Source organism: Ascaphus truei, chromosome 3 (assembly GCF_040206685.1).
Source record: "Ascaphus truei isolate aAscTru1 chromosome 3, aAscTru1.hap1, whole genome shotgun sequence".
NCBI lineage: Eukaryota > Metazoa > Chordata > Amphibia > Anura > Ascaphidae > Ascaphus > Ascaphus truei.
Genome location: NC_134485.1, coordinates 412,834,717 through 412,854,827, shown reverse-complemented (window position 1 = coordinate 412,854,827; position 20,111 = coordinate 412,834,717).

Sequence of the window (20,111 nt, the reverse complement as noted above, 5' to 3'; positions counted from 1 at the left end):
GAGCGAACCGCTCACGTGACCCGGCCGTCGCACGGCAAAATCAAACAAGTTTGTCGCACGAAGCAACAGTTGCCCCGTCGCGCTTGTGCACACGCACGATACACATGCACATTGGCGTCATAGTGTTTGTTTTGGCACGAGCGAAATTGCTCATGCCATCTCCACCACTAAGGACGCGGCCTAAGAGAGAAGCGCTACAATAGTTGGCAGAGTGCCTGTTCCAAGCCCTAAATCAGTGTTTTTTTAAACCTTTTATGATTGAGGAACCCTATAATTATATTGTGAAATTCTGAGGAACCCCAACCCTCTTTAAAAGTTAAAATGCAGTGTAAATTCTTTTGTATTTGGTACAATTTTCAAATGACCTGAAACTTGCAGGGAACCCTTTAGGGATGCTCGGGGAACACTGCCATAGCTAAAGTACCAGCCATATTAAATTTAAACTAAAAGGCTAGAATGGATACACTCTGCAAGTGTAAAAATCGCTAAGGTAGAATCTTTGATCCACCCTAAACACTGAGGACAAACTGCCTCAAACTAGAGTGGATGTTGCAGTGACCTGACGCACGTTTCGCATCACTTTCAAGCAGCCGCCGGCTAGCAGAGATTTAGCGGGTCGGCAGCACTTAAAAATGCAATGTGCTGGATCTTCAACTAATCCTATAGTAAGTAGCAAAATGCTTACAAATTTAAACATGAATACACAGCAGGTGCTGGTAACCACCACCACATTTAGCAAGTTCTTCGGTAATGCCATACCAAGGGTACATAGCAGAGAACATATGGGTAAAGGCGAGGACGCTGTGCCTTGATTAAAAAAGTACCCAGACAAGTAGAAGGCCACTTGAGTGGCCCGCTGAAAAAACATTAGGCCCTACTGACAATCTTTGCTTCCATGGTAGAGACATTGATACTAGGTTAATGGAATTGCGTTTGTCAGGTGACAAGATGCAGAATTAAGACGATGGCGAGGGTATTTTCAAGGACAGGCCTGCACAACATATGGCCCGCGGGCCGCGTGCAGCCCGTTTGGACTCCCTGTGCAGTGCTGCCCCCCCAACCCTCCCGAGCCCGCTTCAGCAGTGTGACGCACTGACTGCTCCCCCTGCCCCGAGCCCGTGCTAGCAGTGTGATGCACTGCCCCCCGATCCCGCTCCCCCCTTCAAGTCCGCTCTAGGAGTGTGGCGCACTCTAGCAGTGTGACCCGGAACTTCTGGGGTCTGCTGCTAGAGCGCGCTTCTTACCTTGTGCCTCACCTTCTTGCCCTAATACTGGTAGCTGCTAATACCTACTGGGGCCCGCTTCCGCCGCCGCAATCAGGTAGGCATGGCGGGGGGGGAGGTTGATGATGAGGGGGACTGCTGAAAGGGACTGAGGGAGATATGATGATGAGGGGTGCTGGGGGAGATGATGATGAGGGGTGCTGGGGGAGATGTTGATGATGAAGGGTGCTGGGGGAGATGATGATGAAGATGCTGGGGGAGATGATGATGGAGAATATATCTGGTGGGAGATGATATGATGATGATGATCTTGGGGGGAGAAGATATGATGATGATGATCATTGATGATGATGATGATGAGGGGTGCTGGGGGAGATATATGAGGATGATGATGATGAGAGGTGCTGGCGGAGATATATGAGGATGATGATGATGAGAGGTGCTGGCGGAGATATATGAGGATAATGATGGTGAGGGGTGCTAGGGGAGATATATGAGGATGAGGGTTAGGGATGCTGGGGGAGATATGATGATGATGATGATGATTATTATTTTACCTGTATGGCCCAAATCTGTTTTGCTTGGAGCAGTTCGGCCCTTGTCACTTTACAAGTTGTGCAGGCCTGTTCTAGGAGATCAGCATCCGCCTTAAGAGGTTTTAAGAACCTGAACTGGCAGGTTACAGTGCCTAGAGAAATGAAAGATGACATTAAGGTATGGGATACTGAAGGAGGACATGTGCAGAGGTACACAATGGAGACTGTTTTAAGGTGAAATTAAAACAAGGCTTTATTGTGCCTGTCGCTTTAAACACAGCAAAAATCAACATAAGAGAATAAGCCAAACAAAAAACCCATCTCTGCTTTGGAGACTATCTACACGTGTAGCTCAGCCCTCTCTGACTGGGTTGGTTAGCTAAGCTATTTACCAGCCCCAAATCATGGAGACATTTATCAATACACATAAACATAGATAATAGTCTTATACAAAAAGTCTTATCTGTTAGCTGGGCTGCTGTAGGGGAAGCTTCTCTGCTCTCTTGGATCCGCACCCGTGTGTGCTAAGGCAATCTCCAAGCTCCAGGTTAGAATCTTGTCCCCTTTGTCTTGTGGTCAGCGTGTCGCTCAAGACATCTGTCCTTCCTTGGTTCAGCCCAGTTGTGGACTAAGGAATCTCTGCTCTGTCTCCTAGTTCAGCTCAGGTGTGAGCTAAGGAGTCTCACTTCCTGTCTCAAAGGCAGGCTTTTTCTAACACCTCTAATCAGCCAGGTGCTGCTCAATTAACCAGCACACTGCTGGATTAGAGTCAAGTTTTCTGAACAGGTTAAGTCCCCTGTTACATACCTCCCCTTTTTGTGGGAAGCTCGGGCTTGCCACAGCCAAAGCCCATCCTTCCACTCTGACTCGAGATATCTCTGTGACTTGAATGACAATGGATGGAGGAGAACCCTCAGTCCTGCTGAGATTGGAGCCCTTCCTCCACTTTAGTAGTGTCTCCTCCAGAAGGTGTTTGAGTTCAGCAATCTTCAGTCGCTCAAGGAGAACTTTTCCCAAGTACAGTCTTTCTACTGACCATGTGGTCCTGAGCTTTCCCCTGTGTCGGGCACTCCTCTTTTTGTAGGCAGACAGTATGGCGACAGTCGCCGAGCGCCTATGCATATCGCTCTCTCTCGCCATCCTTCCCATGTGTTCCACTTTAGCACAAAATGTCCATTTCCTGGTATCACAAGAGCGCACAATAACAGCCATTTGAGCCCTCAGTTCTTTAAGCTGTCTTCCTGCACTTTTCCCATTCAACGTAGTCGCCATTTCAGCTTCTTTGGGATTGAGTTGCGATTCCAGCTCTATTTCCAGAGAATGTCCTATCTTTTCAGCTTCCTCAGCTAAGGATTTTTCTGGCTTTGATTCTGAACTCCTACCTCTGTTTGTTGCCTGTTGGGCGATTGCAAGTTTGGCTAGTGCTTTCTTAGGTGGCTCAAACTTCGTAACCTTGTTTTGAAGGTGAGTGGTGTCCCCAGCTCTCACTGTACACTTGTCCTCACGGGCCTTAGTTACTGTGGGACACCGATGCTTGGACAGAGCCAAAACCTTTTCCTGTATTGGAGGCATCTGTCAGTTAGTGGACTGCAGAGTCTCACTCTGTTTCTTGAGTGTTTCCTGCCATTCTCCTTTAAGGGTCTTTATTTCTTCCCTGTGTTTTCTCTGAGCTTGCTTCTGTCACGCTGCGCTCACCACAAACAGGACGAAAGACCGCGGGGCTGAGGTGGGGTTGTATAGGCACCGACCCACAACCACGCAGTCCTGTCCGGAATGCGTAGTCCTAGTCGTACCGCGTCGTAGGGTTGGAGAGGTCAGGGTAGTCAGGGTACTTGCCGTGTTCCAGGGTTGGAGAGTCCGGGTAGGTAGAGTTTCGTAGCCAAGGTCCTGGGTAATAGAAGGTAGAGTAGTCGAGTAACGAAGCCGGGGTCAAAGTGCTGGAGAGTGTAGAAATCCAAGTAACAGGCAGGGTCAAACAGGTCAGACAAAGTTCAAGACAAAACTAGACAGCAGCGGTGAGCACAATGCATAAACAGGAGTTTATGCTCAGCAATGAAGGACAGGCAGAAGCAGGTATATATGTGGGAAGGGTCCAATTACCTTGCAGGGGTGTGTACTGGTCCACCAATGGTGTCAGAGAGACACTGATCAAAAACAGCTTGCAATTAGGCTTTCCTGATGCTAGGTCTGGTTGCCGGGCAACCCGCGCGCGTGCGCGATACGCGTCGCGATGTGATGACGTCATGCGGTTTACTCAGCAAGTCTCCGCCTGTGGGAGGCTCCAGCAGCTCCCTCACGTTCTCCTGCTTCCTAGTTGCCGAGCAACCCGTGCGCGTGCGCGATGCGTCTCGCGGAGCTCCGCCATCACGCCGCTGCGCCTGCACTGCCCTGGCAGTGCGTGGGCGCATGACTCTGCCCCGTGGTGCTTCCCTGGGTCAGTCTCCGCGCGGATCAGAGGCAAGTGTGACAGTATCCCCCCCTTGAGGGGAGACCTCCGGGCGAACCAGAGATGGTTTCTCAGGATGCCTACGGTGGAAGGCAGAGATGAGGCGGTTGGCATGTACCTGATGATGAGGAATCCACTCTCTCTCCTCTGGGCCATAGCCTCTCCAGTGTACAAGATATTATAATCCTCCTCTGGATATTCTGGAGTTGAGAATGGTCTGAACCTTGTATTCTTGTTGGCCCTCTACCAGTATGGTTTGCGGAGGTTTAGATTGTCCTTTGGAGGATGAGTCTTGATGATAAGGTTTGAGAAGGGATGAGTGAAATACAGAAGGAATCCTCATATTTTTTGGCAGTTCAAGCCGATAGGCTACTGGGTTGATCCTTTTGGTGATGCGGAAAGGGCCGATAAAACGTGGTGCCAATTTGGGTGAAGCTACCTTTAGCCGAATGTTTTTGGTAGATAACCAAACCCTTTGTCCTACAGAGTACCCTGGGACCTCTCTTCGGTGACGATCCGCTTGTCTCTTGTGTAATATACCAGCGTGCTGTAGATTCCGATGGATCTTCTGCCATAGGTCTTGTAAGTGGCGAATCCTGTCCTCTGCGGCCGGGACTCCAGACTTGGAGATGAGGGAAGGAAGTGCCGACGGATGGAAGCCATAGTTGACCATAAATGGTGACTGTCGGGATGATTTGTTCTGTAGATTATTGTGGGAGAATTCTGCCCATGGGAGAAGTTCCGCCCAGTCGTCCTGAGTGTCAGCGATAAAGCACCTCAAAAACTGTTCCAGAGACTGATTGGTGCGTTCCGTCTGTCCATTGGTCTGGGGGTGATATCCTGATGAAAAGTGTAGGGTAACGTCCAGATTTTTACAAAACGCCCTCCAGAACCGGGAGATGAACTGGGATCCTCTATCGGACACTATGACCTGAGGGGACCCATGTAACCTGAAGATCTCCCTGATGAAAACTTCGGATAACATTGGTGCAGTGGGTAAACCCTTCATAGGGATGAAGTGTGCCTGTTTGGAAAATCTGTCCACCACCACAAGTATAGTGTCCATGCCTCTAGATTTGGGCAACTCAACGATGAAGTCCATCGATATATGTGTCCATGGACGTACTGGGATGGGTAGTGGTTGAAGGAGACCTGCTGGTCTGTTGTGTGGCGTCTTGCTTCGAGCACAAGTAGCGCACGTAGCAACGAAGGCTTGTATGTCTCTCCGCATGTAGGGCCACCAGAATGTGCGTTCGATGAACTCAGTAGTTCTTTTGGTGCCAGGATGGCCTGCAGTCTTGGATGAATGTCCCCAATCCATGACTCTCCTCTGGAATTTACGGGGAGTGAACAACCGGTCCTCCGGAACGTTGAGTCCTGCCGGGATATTGTTCTGAGCCTTAGTAATGTCCGTTAAGGCACTAAAAGTATTTGCAGCCAAAATACAAGTGGAAGGGAGAATGGTCTCCTGTTGATCCACCTTGTTATCCTCTACCAGGAACTGTCGTGACAAGGCGTCGGCTTTAATGTTTTTTGAACCAGGGATGTAGGAAATGAGGAAGTTAAAGCGAGTAAAGAATAAGGACCATCTTGCCTGGCGAGATCCTAGTCGCCGTGCTCCCTCAATGTACAGAAGATTCTTATGGTCCGTAAGTATCGTGACTGGTGACTCTGTGCCTTCCAGTAAGTGCCTCCACTCTTCCAAAGCCAGCTTGATAGCGAGGAGCTCCCGGTTACCTACATCGTAATTCCTTTGGGCGGAGGAAAATTTCTTTGAAAAATATGCACAAGGATGAAGTGGAGCTTGAGGATTCTTTCTCTGTGAAAGTATAGCACCTGCTCCTACATCGGAGGCGTCGACCTCCAAAAAAAAAGGTAATGAAGGATCTGGATGGGTTAAGATGGGTGCTGAGGCGAATGCCGTCTTTATTCTCTCGAAAGCCTGGAGGGCCTTCTCATTCCACTTTGTAGGATCAGCTCCCTTCTGTGTGAGTGCCGTGATGGGTGCTACTACCGATGAGAATCCCTGAATGAACCTCCGGTAGTAGTTAGCGAAACCGAGGAACCTTTGGATGGCCTTGAGGGAGAGAGGACAGGGCCATTCGAGTACCGCCTTGACCTTGGTAGGATCCATAGCAAGGCCGGTATCCGATATGATGTAGCCGAGAAAAGAGGTGGATGTTTGATGGAAATGGCATTTCTCGAGCTTGGCATACAAATGGTTCTCTCTTAAACGCTGCAGGACTTGTTTGACATGCATCATATGTTCCGGCATGGATCTGGAAAAAATTAATATATCGTCCAGGTATACTATAACATGGTGGTCCAGAAGGTCTCTGAAAATGTCGTTGACAAAGTCTTGGAAGACCGCAGGAGCATTACACAATCCAAATGGCATGACCAGGTACTCGTAATGCCCGTCGCGAGTATTGAATGCTGTCTTCCATTCGTCTCCTTCTCTGATTCTAACCAGATTATAGGCTCCTCTGAGGTCCAGTTTGGTGAAGATCCTGGCTCCCTGGAGTTTGTCGAACAATTCGGCTATCAACGGAAGGGGGTAGCGTTTTTTTATGGTGAGTTTGTTGAGGCCCCGATAATCAATGCAGGGTCTGAGGGTTCCGTCCTTTTTTTTGACGAAAAAAAATCCTGCCCCCGCAGGTGATGAAGATTTCTTAATGAACCCCCTCTGGAGATTCTCCTGAATATATGTTCTCATGGCCTGGGTCTCAGGAATAGATAGTGGGTATGACCCTCCTCTGGGAGGTATGGCCCCGGGTAGAAGATCGATAGGACAGTCGTACGTCCGATGTGGCGGAAGTACCTCTGCTTGACGTTTGTCAAAGACATCGCGGAAATCTTCGTATATCCCCGGCAGCCGTACCCTGTCAGGATCCGTGACCTCCATTCCTGCCACTGCCTTTGGAGCAGACATGCAATGTTCCAAGCAAAAAGAACTCCAACGAAGTGGTGTGGCCTCTGTCCAGTCAATGACAGGATTGTGGATCCGGAGCCACGGAAGTCCCAGAATGATGTTCGAGGAGGGGGTGTGAATGACATCAAAGGTTATAGTCTCGGAGTGAAAGTCGCTAGTCATGATGTTAAGGGGTATGGTTTGTAAGGAAATGATCGCGGGCTGCAAGGGTCGTCCGTCAATGGCTTCAAGACCTACCGGTCGATCTTTGGGTACCAACGGTATTTTATTCTTGAAGGCGAACTTTTGGTCCACGAAGTTTCCTCCTGACCCCGAGTCCAGAAAGGCCTGTGTCTGTACTGTGAAGGTCTCATCGGATATGGAGATAGGTAGATAAAACCTCGTAGAGGGTTGAGGAGGGGGAAGTGTTGCAGTACCCAGCGTGATCCTCCTTATACTCACTGGGCTTTGGCGTTTCCCGGCTTCAGTGGACAGTTGAATACCAGGTGGCCGTTATTGCCACAGTAGAGGCATAGTCCCGCTCGTCTTCTTCGTTGCCTCTCGATAGGCGAAAGGCTAGTCCCTCCCAGCTGCATGGGTTCATCTAGGGCAGGAGTTGTGGAGAGTAGAGGCCCTATGGTAGACAAAGAAGACGATTGTATACCTCGGGGGTGTTTGTTTCTCTCCATCCTTCTCTCTTGGAGGCGCTGGTCCATCCGGATGCACAGGTCTATCAGGTTCTCAAGTCCAGCGGGACGATCCAGAGCTGCTAATTCATCCTTCAACCGTTCGGACAGGCCCTGCCAGAAGACTGCACATAGAGCCACATCGTTCCAGCCGGTCTCGGCCGCCACCGTCCGGAAGTCTAGAGCATAACGAGCCACAGTACGGTCTCCCTGAGAAATATTAAGCAGAGTGGATGCAGCCGTAACCTTACGCCCTGGGGTGTCAAACACCCTTCTAAATTCGGTGATGAAGAGAGTAAGGTCAGAGGTCAAATCTGGGCGTTGCTCCCAGATAGGAGAAGCCCATGCCAGGGCGGCGTCAGTCAGCAGGGAGATTATGTATGCGACCTTAGTACGAGAAACCGGAAAGCGAGAGGGCATTAGTTCAAACTGTATGAAACACTGGTTCAGAAACCCCCGACAACCGCTGGGATCCCCTGCATAACGGTTGGGCGCAGGTAGTCGTGGTTCAGAGGTAGGTGTGATAAGTGCAGGAGTGGCTGCGAGTGGAACGGGGTTGGTGGTAGATACAGTTAAACGTCTAACTTGTTCAGTCAGGGTATCCACGTCTTGTTTAAGTTGGGAAACTAGTTGTTCTTTTAGTGTAAATGAGCCGGTAAGTTGCCGGAAGCATTCCTCATGGGTGTCTAAGCGTCGGGCCACCTCAGCGGCGTCCATGTTTGTTGGGCTGAGCATATTGTCACGCTGCGCTCACCACAAACAGGACGAAAGACCGCGGGGCTGAGGTGGGGTTGTATAGGCACCGACCCACAACCACGCAGTCCTGTCCGGAATGCGTAGTCCTAGTCGTACCGCGTCGTAGGGTTGGAGAGGTCAGGGTAGTCAGGGTACTTGCCGTATTCCAGGGTTGGAGAGTCCGGGTAGGTAGAGTTTCGTAGCCAAGGTCCTGGGTAATAGAAGGTAGAGTAGTCGAGTAACGAAGCCGGGGTCAAAGTGCTGGAGAGTGTAGAAATCCAAGTAACAGGCAGGGTCAAACAGGTCAGACAAAGTTCAAGACAAAACTAGACAGCAGCGGTGAGCACAATGCATAAACAGGAGTTTATGCTCAGCAATGAAGGACAGGCAGAAGCAGGTATATATGTGGGAAGGGTCCAATTACCTTGCAGGGGTGTGTACTGGTCCACCAATGGTGTCAGAGAGACACTGATCAAAAACAGCTTGCAATTAGGCTTTCCTGATGCTAGGTCTGGTTGCCGGGCAACCCGCGCGCGTGCGCGATGCGCGTCGCGATGTGATGACGTCATGCGGTTTACTCAGCAAGTCTCCGCCTGTGGGAGGCTCCAGCAGCTCCCTCACGTTCTCCTGCTTCCTAGTTGCCGAGCAACCCGTGCACGTGCGCGATGCGTCTCGCGGAGCTCCGCCATCACGCCGCTGCGCCTGCACTGCCCTGGCAGTGCGTGGGCGCATGACTCTGCCCCGTGGTGCTTCCCTGGGTCGGTCTCCGCGCAGATCAGAGGCAAGTGTGACAGCTTCCAATTATCATTCTTTATTTTGTGGAGCACTGTGAACTGCTTCGCTTGGGTCAAAGACACTCGTCTCAGTTTCTGGACCTTTTTGCGCTCCCTCTTGTACCGAGTCACTTGGTCTCTACGCTTAGCCTCTAGCGATGCTTTGGTGATGATCAGGGTAGCCTTCAGTTTATCCTGCTACTTTGCGAGGACGCACTGGGTAATCAGACGTTCCTGCAGCACTTGTATTTCCTTAGCAGCCTGCAGATTTTCTTTCTGCAGAGTTCGCTGCTTCCCCTCGACATTCTTGAGGTGTGTACGCAGACCTTGTAGTTGGTTCTGCAGTCGGTGCTCTGCTTCAAATTTCTCATCTTCCATCCGTTTCTTTATTTTTTCAAGCTCGTGCAGCTTTTCATTCTTTCCATTGATGTGGTTTGTCAACTCCGAATTTTCTTTTTTTAATCTTAAATTTTCTCCTTTTTCAGTCTCTGTACTATTCAGGGCCTCCTTGCTGTCCACCTTCCATTTTTGCACATCTGCTTGGAGGCGGGCTGTCTCCTGGCGTGAGACTTCCATCTCCAGGTTTAGGTTCTGAAGCTCCTTCTGAGAGACTTTAAGATCTAAGTTAAGATGTAGGATAGTTTTCTTTGAAATGTCCAGCTCCTCACTGAGACTGTGAAGTTCCTTTCTGGAGACTTCCAGTTCTGTGCGGCAGCTGTTGATCTCATGATGTGAGGCATCCAGTGCTCTGTGGAGTGTATGAACCTCCTTCTGAGATACGTCTACGTCTGTCCGGACACTGTTGACCTCCTGTTGTGAGGCATTCAGCTCTATGCGAAGAGTGTGAACCTCTTGCTGGCAGACTGTCATCTGCTTCAGTGCCTCCTCATACTTCCGCTTCAGCTTAGCCATCATTTTATCAGATTGGCTCTGCTTTTCATCCATGGCGGAAATAGTAGCGTTTGCAGTATCTAGCTCAGTCTTGAGATCGTCCAATTCTGTCCTGGCCGAAGAGTACATTGCGAGCACATGTTCCTGTAGCTTCACGTTATTTTCCCGGAGCCGATCACAGTCACGCCTGGCAACCTTCAGGACATCCCCAGTGCTGGTCAAAGGATCGTCACTCACCGGTTCCGGCTCCGCTTCCCTGGGATGGTTGGTTGAGGGTTTCTCACTATTAGCACTGGACAGACACTTCCTTGGGCCCTCTGGATATTCGGTCATCCGCGGGACGACTTCTCCATTTTCTCTAGGCTGCAGGGCATTTTGGACCCCCTTTTCCTCCGCAAGATCTGCAGATGTGTCTGTTCCCTCCATGGTAAGGGAAGAACCGCTTTTCTTTTTTCGCCATTTTGTTTAGGATGACACCGTCCCCTCAGGGATACTGGGGTCTCCATCTTCATTTGAAATTTTAGCAGCGTCACTGGATCCACCTGGCTTTTCTTGCAACTGTAACAGCTGACGGAAATATTCGGTGATCCACAGCTCCCGCTCTTTCTCCTGCCGATCATATTCGTCATCATAGGGAGCGGTCCTTTTGGTTCGTACTGAGTTCAGGCACCCCCACCATTCTTGGGGTGTTTTGTGGGTGTGACTTGGTTTGGGTTCCCCATAAGAGATGTCTTCCTCCTCTTCGGACTGGAAGGGCCACTCTTCCGTGGGGTAGGGTTCATTAAAGGAATGCTGCATCTTGTCCTCCATTTTGGGGCTATCCGGTGTATTTTTCTTCCTCACCTCAGGAGGCGCTATTGCAGCTCTTGCCACTGTATTTGCTAGAACCCCAAATGGTTGTAGTCCTACAGGTGGGCATATTTTGCTTGTAGAGGTTGTAGCTCTCACAGGCCTCTCTGTAGACTTTTTCTTCCCTTGGGTAAGTTTTACAATATTAGCATTACTGTGCATGCATTCACTCTCGTCGTCTGAATAAGGCCTGAAGGGACACTGCTCTGTGTGGTGGGTTTCCAATTGGGGCACAATTGAAACTTCTTGCTGAATCTGCCGAAGCAAGCATGTTTTGGATTGAGCGGCCCATTTAAAGGCAGCGTGTATTTTTATTCATTCTCTGTGTTGTTGGGAGTGAGAGAGAGAGAGACACACAGAGCTGGGCGATTTACATATTTCATATTGACTGAGAGAGTTGTTGTGTATTGTGAGAGGTTTGTCCTGTGTTGTTTTGTTAACATCTTTGTCTTGTTTTCACTTTGTAAGTGTTCAGTGCGATTGTCTTTAAATTTCTTTTCTGTTCTTTGTGAGTGCTAGAGGTATGGCCGCAAGGCGTGGGAAGATGATGCTGGTGTGAGTGGTACTGGTAGTCGTGTGAGTACGCGTCTGAGTGAACGTAGGATTCAGGGGAGTGCTGTTGCTGCGAGTGCGACTGGTGTTGCTGGGAGTGCGAGTGCTGCTGGTGGCTCTGTTGCTGGTGCTGCTGTGGTGTCTGTGGCTGGTGCTGATGAGGTGTCTGCTGCTGGTGCTGCTGGTGTGTCTGGTGGTGGGGTGGTTGGTGGTGGCCCGCTTTTGGAGTCTCTTCCATGGGAAGAAGGAGAGTCCAGTCAGCAGCAGCCAAGCTCTGGGCCTGCACGTGTTCGGAGGAAACGTCTGGAGCGGCCACATAATCCTCGGTTCAATGAAGAGGAAAAAAGAGTTCTTGTCACAGGGATTTTGGAGCACTATGACTCTCTTTATGGCCATTTACTAGGTAAGTTTATCTTTGCATTGATTGTTTAAAGACATGTTATCCTAGGTCATGTGAGATGTCTTAATATCAAAATATTATTCTATAATATCTATCAATTAAAGTTAGTTGTTACACACATATTCCTTCATGCTTTATAACGACCATAACAATCAGTCTAAAAAGTTTGACAAAGTTCATACAATATTCATGCAAGCTTCCTTACATTTGTATGTTTACACGTAAATGCTCATGTGGTACACATATTCCACCTAAACCAGCATGTTTGGTATCTCTTGGAACAGGTAGCAGTTTAGGAAACTGATTGTTTTTCTAATAATAATGAACGTCATATATTTTGTATGTATTTCAACGGCGGACAAGTTCAGCATCCAAAAAAGAAATGTGGGAGCAAATAACATTGGTTGTGTCTGCATGTGGGAATCATGTCAGGGACCGGGCGAATTGTCAGAAGAGATTCGATGATATCAGGGCAAACTTAAAGAAAAAAATACAAGCACAACGGATGCATGCTTCTGGCACTGGAGGTGGGCCGCCAGCACAAGCTTTTATCTTAACTTAACTTTGAGTATGGCAACCCTCAGAGGTAATCTTAAAACCCCGAAAGAGAGACGGTTGCATGAATACAAATTTATGCAACTGTTCGGGACACTTAGCAGTGGCCTAAACAGAGATCGAAATTTTATGAGTCATTACTGACACTAGTGAACTCTCGTCCCATGAGCGCTAAAGGCCATGTCTGTACATACTGTGCTATATGTATGCACACACAGCTGTCTCTCACACATACTAATACTCCTTGTTTTTCCATCCCTATACACCAATAGGGACCACTTAGTATCCACACACACTTTTAGTTGTGCTACAAACTCTCACATTTCCACACCCACCCACACCATTTATATCCACTCCAACTCCACACACACCTTGTGTAAAGCACTGTATATACTGTGGGCTCTCCATTCATTTTTATTCACACTGATACACATACACACTCTTTCTTCACTTGCTTTCACAGTAACCTTTTGACACCTCTAGCCATAAAACACATCCACACCGGGGGAAGGAACAGCACAGATAACATTCCAAGAGACACTGTTTTTAAGTATACCTTTTGCTTCATTCATTGTAACATCGCCGGAAGAAGAGATCAGTGTATCTCGAAAGCTCGCACAAATAAAAGCATTTCGTTAGCCACAGAACGGTATCATCTAATTATTTTTTGATTATTGAAGCTCGGCTAACACGGTACTGATACCTCTACATGTATATATATATATGTATATGTGTGTATATATATATATATATATATATATATATATATATATATATATATATATATATATATATATAAATTAGTGATAATCTATGTTTCACCTATAAACAGGGCATTACCTCCTAATCAAGTCTTGCATGGAAGATTGTGCATTGAAAGGCGAACATTAATAAATTTGCACAAACACATTTGGTTATGTTTGATTAAAGCTCTTTTTTCGCTTCATGTAGTATAATGAGAGCATAAATAGGAACATGTACCATATGGTATTTAATTGTGTTCATATGTAGCTCACTTCAGATTTTTATTTCGCTCATGTACCGGTGTGTGAAACTAGCTGCAATTAATATGTAATCACAGTATAGAGGTGAACAGAGGGGGTGGGGTCGGGCACAGAGCCAGATCACAGGGTCATGGTAGGGTCAAGTCTTGTGGGACGGCTTACAGGTGGTAGAACCAAATAAAATGTCAGGGTGGTGTCACGTCTTGGGGGAGGAACTACAGTTGTTACACGCTGACAAGGTGAACAGAAGTTAATCACATTCATTAGAAATGGTAATTATCTGAATACTTTCAACGACCAGGCCACTATATATGAAAACGCACGTTAGTCATTCGTTCACTCATATCTTCTTTTTACCTTATAGATACGCCTCCTTATCACAACAGTACCATCTGTGAATGACACACTGCATGTGTTGATGAGTGTCAGCCACATTGAGCGCTACACCCGCTTCTATTAAATGTTCAGACAGATCACTAAAAACATTCATTCACATTTCCACAATTAGGTACTGAATTATAAGCAGAGTCAACTTTGCTGTCATGGTAGTGATGTACATTATTATTGTTAGATTACTACACAACATATGCAGTGTATGTACAACAGAACACTTAATTTTACAAAGCATTCCTGCATGAACATTGTATGTTGTATGGTGTTTAAAATAAATGTGCCAATTAGGTTCACATGTACATTTATGTTAAGATGGATAATGTACAGCTTGCCTGAAACATATCATTGTCATTTCGTTATGTGATGCTGATATTTAGCCATAAATACTCCCACTACACAAACTTCATGCTAATTATGTACACATGTCAATAAAATTCTGATGTTATTCTACTATATAGTTGCTCCTGCAGCTCCTGGGACACCTGACACTGAACATGTCTCATCACCTGTCTCATCAAGGTCATCATCAAGTATGGAAGGTGAGTGTTTGAGGTGCAGCAAATCTAATGTGTACATTTGTCGAATTTCATGTGCCTTGCAAAATAAATGCCTTTCACATGTAATTAACTTCACATCAGTTATTGTCACAGAAGATGTAGTGTTTCCTGACAACATGTATTGTGTGTGTTGTAACCTATCAGCTAGGAGTTGTGAGGTTACAACAACCTTTCATTCATTCTTCTTTCAGACTGAGTCAAAACATCATTGTTACTTCAAGCATCATCTTTTAATTGGACACAAATTAAAAATTATGTAAACATGTTATGTGTTCCACTATGAGAACAACTATCATTATATTGAAAAACAAGTGAAAGTTCCATGGCAGTTCATAATGTCTTTCTTTATTTGTAGAACCAGATGTTGCCGCTCAAGGACAAATTCACTCAAGTGACCATGAAGCTGTTGACACTCCTGGATTAACACAGCATTCAAGTCCTCCTGCTCATGACACCTACTCAGCTATTGCAGCTTCTGAAGAACGAATCTTGGGTGAAGAAAATCATCGCCATTCAGAAATGATGTCAGTGCTTGAAAGGATGATATCACTGCATGAAAGGATGCATGAAAGGTCAATATCACAAATGTCACAAATTCAAAAAGTCATCATCCAAGTTCCTAAAGAAATCTAAAATGTAAACAGGACATTACAAGCACTAGTTCTGAATGTCAACCAAGAAAATCAGTTGCGAATGACAGCAAGAGAACAACAATTCCTCTTTACCCCATCTGAGGATGGATCTTTACATGCTGCAACTTTTTCTCCTGAGTCATCAGTTCTTCATTCCCCAGTTCTGGATGATACCGGTACAGTAGGTGCAAGTTCTGTGCAGGTCCCTCTCAACATCCAACCGCTTACATCTGTTCAAAATCTGGAACCAACACCTACAAATGAGACACGAAAAAGAAAGTTAGGGCAACAATTACTACTAACCAACTTTTGGAAAAAGATTAAAACACCAAAACAAGAAACTGCTCCACCATCACTCTTGCATTGTTTATCAACTGCTTCACAAATGCCACAGCCCACACCCAGTGCCCCTGAAGTGCCACAGCCCACACCCAGTGCCCCTGAAGTGCAACAGCCCACACTTAGTGCCACTGAAGTGCAACAGCCCACACCCAGTGCCCCTGAAGTGCAACAGCCCACACCCAGTGCCCCTGAAGTGCAACAGCCCACACCCAGTGCCCCTGAAGTGCAACAGCCCACACCCAGTGCCCCTGAAGTGCAACAGCCCACACCCAGTGCCCCTGAAGTGCAACAGCCCACACCCAGTGCCACTGAAGTGCAACAGCCCACACCCAGTGCCCCTAAAGTGCAACAGGCCACACCCAGTGCCACAGAACTGCCACAGGCCAGTACAAGTCGTACAGTTAAGGCCAGAGTACTTGGCAAAGGGAAAAGGCAAACACAACAGCCAACAAGCAGGCATGTGACTCGCTCTCAAAAGGATAAACAAAAATAAATAATCACATTCACTAAATTTGTTGGTGTCCTGGTGGTGTTTACTGCAGACTATTTCATGCATAGTGTATGTATGATCATGTACAGATGCTTGATAACATTCAAGTATGTCCTTGTACATATGAATGTTTAGAAATGCTCACTGACTGAATGAAGGCATATTTGATAACATATGAATATGTATTAATCATCAGTTGATTAATGGTACAACATTATTACACACTTGCCATGTTAATGGAAGCTGACATTCACTTAGCTCTTGTTCAAGATGAGATGTATCTGGGTTATTTTTGTAATGTAGATAGTCATTTCATGCTAATATTATTGACATACAACTTTAAGTAACTACCCATATAACAGCATACATTTTTATGTTATGTTTTCTGGTGTCTTAACTCTGTAAGACATTACTTACCTTAATCTTCTTTCATAGTTCATAATGTTGGCATGTGATCATGTATGCTTTTTGGTTACAATAACAGATCTGTAAGTGTGTATGAATATATCTGTAGTCTCTCTGTATCTCTATGGATATATGTATACACACACACACACACACACACACAGTGTGTGTGTGTATATTAAATTATATATATATATATATATATATATATATATATATATATACACACATATATATATATATATATATATATATATATATATATATATATATATATATATATATATGACACTGTTGTCAGCAAACAGGTCTTGTGTTCTTGTGTTCATGAGATATAAATGTTAGCACACTTGCTAAAATTATGGTATCAGTATGATTGAGCCCCTAATTCACTGGGCTGTACTTAACTTTGAATATGATTACAACAAGGCCTTCTTACACACATCAATGGCTTTAGTTTAGCACTCTATATATAATATATATATATAATCAGAATGAACAGTACAGGCCTTCATGGCTGAAAAGAGGCCTTGTTTGCTGTTAAATACAACTTCTACACAGCTGACTCAAATAAGCCCTCAAACATACTCACCCAGTAATGTTATAAACTGTAATGAAGTGTTAAGACAATTAAAACAAGGCCTGTTTGCACACAAGGCCTTCAATGTAGCTATATATATATATAGCTATATATATCTACATACAATATATAGTTAATTATATATATATTACACACAAAAAGACTGAGACAATCCCCAAAATAGCACTCTAAATATACCACAAAATAACTAATCTAATATAAAGAAAAAAGACTTGGATTCTAAGTCAAAATAGAAAAAGGAAATGATTTTAATAGCGAGCAATATGACACACTAACATTAAAAACATAAACACACTGTAGGCAGCAAAACAAAAATAAAAAAGCTGTGACTAGAAAAATAATACATATAATATCGCTGAAAGTAAAACCTAGAGCTTAAATGTATCAAAAATTTAATAATATACCTCTCAAAAATATGAGGTGTTACAAATGAGCTAAAGGATTACAACACCCCCTAAGGATCCTAGCTACAAATAATATAACTAAACCCAAAAGAAAAAATAATTAAATATATACAATAATAAACTTATATACACAATAGTGAACATAAGAAAAAATAATATATCTTAAACCAAGGGGGAGACACAGGGGAAAATAAGATGAAAAATACTCAAACCCTGTGCAGCAATAACCAAAAATAATAATAATATCAAAAAACATGAGTGCAAAACGTTCCTGTGGATTCTTGCAAAAAGGCAAAACACATGGCTATATAGGATGAAAAATAAAGCCAGTACTGGATGCTCAATCAAACCAGCATTTGCCTACATCCCACAAAGGGGAAAGGACTCAAAGCAGCAGAGAAAGTGATACTCAGCTGTCCAAAAATCGTGTTTTTAGAAGCCCAAATGTCCTCTCTATGACGGATCGGGTAGATATATGGGCAAAATTGTACCTCTCCTCTGCTTCACATTGAGGGTTTGCCACAGGGGTCAACAGCCACGACCTAACTCCGTATCCTGAGTCACCTATAATCTATCGGGCCAAAAAATGAAACAATTTGTGTTAACATTATTACATTGAACAGTTCATATAAAAACTAGAGTTGTTTGTTAACACATCATAATATGTACTCACCCACCAGCCAACCAGGTCCAAAATAGCCTTCTTCGAAAGCATGGAAGACTGATGAGTTTCTCAGGATAGAGGAATCGTGACTGGAACCAGGGAATTTGGCTACCAGATGCATAATCTTCATCGTGGCATACCACCTGTACATTCAGGGAATGGTAGTGCTTACGGTTGCGGTAAGCATGCTCACTCTGACTAGGCGGGATCAAAGCAACATGGGTGCAATCTATTGCACCCATCACACATGGTATCCCGGCTATGGCATTAAAGCCATTCCTCACTTCCAGCCACTCTGTGTGCTCTGTAGGAAAATGAATGTAATTCCTAGCGCGTCTATTCAGTGCACATAGAAACTGGGTAAAGGCCCGCGAGAATGTAGATTGCGAGACCCCGACCACTATGCCCACAGTTGTCTGGAATGACGCGGAAGCAAGATAATGTAATGAGCACAGCATTTTAACAAGCCCAGGGACTGCACGACCTCTGGCTGTCACAAAATCTAAATCTCCCCGTATCTCTTCATAAAGAGCTAAGATTGCTGCTGAACTCAAACGATAGCGACTTACAATCTCCTCCTCACTCATCCCATCTAACATGGTTCTCTCCCTGTACAAACGAGGACGAGGCACAACTTCTCTCCTCTCTCTTCTCCTCTCATCTCCTTGCCCTCTCCCTCTCCCTCGACCTCTCCTGTCCGCGTGCCTGTCCCTGTCACTGTCCCTGTCTCTGTCCCTGTCCCTGTCCCTTCCTTGGCCTGTGACATCCTCTCCATCAGCAAGCCTCTCGTCCAATAGAATCTTCCTCTGTCTCATAAACATTCGCATAATTTTCAAGTCTGTAGCTGTCAATGTGCAGGTAATTGCCCTCCTTTAAATATCTATGTGATGATGTCAGGTGACTTGATGAAGTGCAAGGTGTTACATTAACATATCCAAGTTGTTCACTCCCAACGTGTATCCAGTACCAATTAAAAGGATTATTTATGTGTGTTCACCAGGCAATCATGATATTTGAGAATGATGTAACGTTAAGCTTTGTACAACCATTTATTGGCAAGTACTTCTGGAATGTGTAATGCATGTACCACTTCAGAACGCAAAACTCAGTCATCTAATTAGGATACAACCATGACATTGACGTTGAGTAACTACGTTGCAACATGTGTAATTTGGCATGTTATTGTCACCTGTTCACATGAACTAATTGTAATTTGCATATGCATAATTTAATGCCATCAGGATACTTGCTATTGATTCAGTTTCAATCGTGTAAAAATGAGTAACTATTATAGATGTGTGTATAAGTTAGCATGAAGTGATTCTAATGCATCGTGTACAATGTAAACATGCAATGTTATTGAGTGTCCAATTACGGACGTCATCAAAAGAGGGAGGTCACAAAGTACATGTAAACATGAAAAAAAACAGCTACATTTACATTTGATCATGCGTTACACATTCAAAGCATTCTGTAATGTATACCAACATTACTATACGCTGGATATGTTAGATGTGTGAAATCTGTTACATCATATAATAAATTGAAGCACACTTAAGTAACATGTTTCATATTATGTGACCTGTTCCTTTAAGAGTTGAGTATAGGATTTTCCATTGACACATCATAACATTAAGACTAATGTGACACGCAAATCATCATAACATATAAAAGTACAATGTTCTGCCAATAATAAACGTAAGCGCTGATACGATGAAGTGAATGACCTCGACACTGTAATGCCAAGCCCATTTTTATTATGAACAATAGAACGTAAACACTCCTATAATGTTATAAGTCCCTGCTCCATTGACTCCATTGATGTAGAGATGAGGTTTTTTTTCTAAGTGCCGTCCCGGCAACCTTGCCGATCCTTCTCCCCTCCAACTTGCCAACTTTAGTTGGCGGGACCAATTGCCGATGAAATCTCCATTTCTGAGTGCCGATCAGCACCGATAAGCTGATCGGGGCTACTTGAATACAGCCGATTTAAAAAAATGCAGATAAGTGCCGATAAGTGGGTTATCGGCAGCCGCATGCCGATAAATTTGTATCGGCAAGA